This window comes from Tyto alba, unplaced genomic scaffold (assembly GCF_018691265.1).
Source record: "Tyto alba isolate M040663 unplaced genomic scaffold, T.alba_DEE_v4.0 Super-Scaffold_46, whole genome shotgun sequence".
Lineage (NCBI taxonomy): Eukaryota > Metazoa > Chordata > Aves > Strigiformes > Tytonidae > Tyto > Tyto alba.
In genome coordinates, this window is record NW_024881322.1 from 1874572 (window position 1) to 1878257 (window position 3686).

Below are 3686 nucleotides of genomic sequence, written 5' to 3' on the forward strand. Positions count from 1 at the left end.
GGAAGTGAGCGAACTCCTCACGTGACGCGGGCCACGGCCCTTCCGCCCCCGCCCCGGACGCTCGCGGCTCCCGCACGGAGAGTGGCGGCGGCGCCGCCGCCTGGGCGGGCGGACCGCGGCGGGCTCCGCGCGGAGCATCTCGGGAAGCGCCGCAGACCGAGGCCCGGCCCCGCCCGCGGGGCGGTTGCGGCCGCCAAGCTCTGAGAGCCCACTGACTACTTCGGGGTTTTTTAGTTTTTTGTGGTTTTTTTTTAGGTTGTTTGTTTGTTTTTTTTTCCTCCAAGAAGCACAGGTAAGCGCAAAGTCAGAGGTGAGAGGGGGTGCAGAGCCCGCTGGTGCACAGGGGTGACGCGGTCACCCTACGCAGCCTCGTCTGACAAAAACACCGCTTTTTTTCCCCCCTCGGCTAAGTTCAAAGTGAAGCAAGAATAAATCTAAACCGCAGTTCAGGACCTCGGTTTTAGGCATTAAACCAAGCTGATTGAACAAATCTAATGTAGATCTGCAGGGGAGAGCAGCTGTACTGTTCAAGACTAATTTAAAACTACCAGGAGTTTCCTCTTCGGCTAAAAAAACCCAGCAGTTTGCTTTTATGTTAGGAGAGCTCTCTGGCCCAGGGCCAAAGGGCCTTTTACAGCACTGCCACAGGGTCAGCTGGAGCAAGGGAAGTGCGCTAGCCTGCCAAATTGACCTGTATATGGCAGGATGCTGCAACGTCCTGTCCTCCTTAAATACTTCAAATGGAAACGGGACCTCACAATCTGCTGTGGGGAGGGAGTTGTTATTTGGACAAGGATCACATTTAAAACACCCACAGGATCTCCATTAACCATGTTCATAGACCTCGAAACAACTTTTTAAAGTTTTCAGCATACTGCCATTACTAAGATTTTCACCAGAAGTTTAGATTAGATACAAACTTTGCTTTTTCTTATGAGCCCAAGTAGTACACTGCTCTGTTTTCAGCTGTATTTGAAATCCTTCTCACCAAGAGCAGTGCTCTTCTTTTAAAGTCCAAAATACACCATTTCCAAGTTAAGAGCTGATTGTGATAACTAATGTCATGGATACAAACGTGGTTGTATGCCATTAAGTTACAGAACAAAGGTTTTATTACATAAATTAGCATTGATTTGAAATTGTGCCATTATGAAATCCAGAAGAAAAGCATGTAAGGATTTGGGCTAATCACATACGTCCACTATTTTTGTGAATAACATTAATAGACTAATTATTGTATTTATTTTTATCTATGTATTTAATTCATAGTCTTTCTCCCACTAAAAATTACAGCTGGGATCATATCTGCAGGACAGTTAAAAAAAAAAAAAATAGCCCCAAGTTATGGCCAATATCGTAAAAGCTGGTGGTATATATCTAAAGCCAGTTTAAAGACAGTAATATTAGAATTAATGTCAGACTTTATTCCCATAGTAGACAGCCTGTTTTTTTTTTACTTTGAAATGTTGAATATTTAATTGGACAACTGTTCACGGTGCCCCTTATTTTCTGAAACAACAGATAATTTCTGAAAATATAAAAACTAATCTATTATCACCCTATTTACACAGAAAGTATTACAACAGGGTATGGATGAAAAAAGCTAATTATAAACTGTAAAAACATATATAGTACAGCTGCATATGAGCATACAGTGTTTCTGTTGAACAACTATGTAATTAAAAAAAAAAGGAGAATGAAATGTACCGTTAGTTTGACAAGACTCTTCTTAAAACACCATAATGTTGCTACGTGGCAGTTTGTAAGATGTCCAGCCTAGAACTTGCAAGCTAGCAAGCATTACCCTATAACTAGCAAGACATCTCTGTGTACATCAGTTTGACATCCATGTTAAGCACCTATAGTGAAATATAGTGCCAGGTAAAAGCATAAACCTGCAGAACCAGAATACTGGACTTTTAAAACAAAAAATGAAATCTGCACCAAAACCAAATCCCAAATATTTTCAAACTCTTGCAAGTAATTCAACACAACAAATGGACACAAGGATGCGGGCCAGAACCTCTGATGTCAAAAGGTATATCTTTAACTGAGACTAGTAACTTTTCAGTACTAAATACATTCCAGTTTGATAACCCACCAGAGAAGTACATCCCTTAAAGAAACTGATTCCATAGCTTGTTTTTCAGATTTACAGAAAGACTCTGTGTTTTACTACAAAACATAAAAGTTAAAAATTACATAATGGAAAAATCACCAACCAACAATTAAATATAGTTGCTTAGTACAAGCTATATTAAACCAGACCACATCAGATCTTAATCTAGAAAATTGTAAATAGAAGATAGAAGATTCTGAAACGTTAAGGACCCAGTTGACAATTAAATAACTCTAATGCCTGAAAAGTATGTGCCTAGAACAGCTTATTCCCTCTACTCTGCTGAATTCTCTCGAGTATCCCTATTGTGCAATGTAAATAACATATAATTAGAACGATACAAAATTTTTATTGTATATAATTACAATAAAATGAACTTAATATCAAAATCAGCACGCTATAAAACATATTGAGTTAGATTTGCTTTGGCAGATGCAAAAGCTGTTTTAAACACTCCCATCTAGTCATTCAGATTAGCATAGCCTCCAAAATAAATGTGAGTAATCATAGGTATTATTCTCTCCTCATACAGTGCAAATTCTTGCAAATACAAATACAAGTTGCTCCCCTCAGATCCTTTCCTGTACTCGGCACTGTCCATAAGCAGCACAAAGATCATAAACCACGTCCTGCCCAAAGGTAATGCCTTACCAGTCTCTACACGCTCTTTGCAATCCTTCCGTACCAGTTGTTGGGTTTTAACCCGGCCGGCAGCCAAACACCGTGCAGCTGCTCGCTCACCTGCCCCCACACCCAGGGGATAGAGGGGAGAGTTGGAGGGGTATGGAGACTCGTAAATTGAGATAAAAACTATTTAATAATTGAAATAAAATAATAATAAAAAATACCAACGGGTAACGCACAGTGCTCACCACCCGCTGACGGATGCCCAGCCTGTTCTCAGCTAATGATCCCAGAGAAGAGAGAATCCTTAAACCACCATCCTGAAAAACCTGAGTGGAGCTTTCCAATCAACCCTTACCTATACACTGAGCATGATGTTAGATGATATGGAGTATTCCATTGGCCAATTTGGGCCTACTATTTTGGCTATGTTCCTCCCCCAACTTCTTGTGTATCTGTGCACTGGCAGATATGTGAAATTGAGAAGTCCCTGATTTCTTAGCAACAACTAAAAATGTCAGTATATTATCAACATTCTTCTCATATCAAATCCCATACTGAATCAAAAACACAGCACTATTCTAGCTACTAGGAAGGAAGGAAAAAAAACCCCAATTAACTCTATCCCAAACAAAAGCAGGACACTAGTCGATGTAGGACACAAAGCTGTATTACAGTAAAAACTTGGAAGTACTAAATACTAATATATTCAATTACAGTCGTTGCCATGTATTTCTCTAGACTGCTGATTAAGCACGAGTAACATTTAAATATAAAGAGCATTTGCTGAATTTTAGTTACAGGTTAACCTTTCTGTACTATATTAAGCATAAATTATTCTACAAGACTCACTCATTCCTTTTTCCAGATATATCATTTAATCTGAAATCACAAATACAGTTTTCAAAGTTACAGCATACTTTTTCTTCAAACACCCATTCGA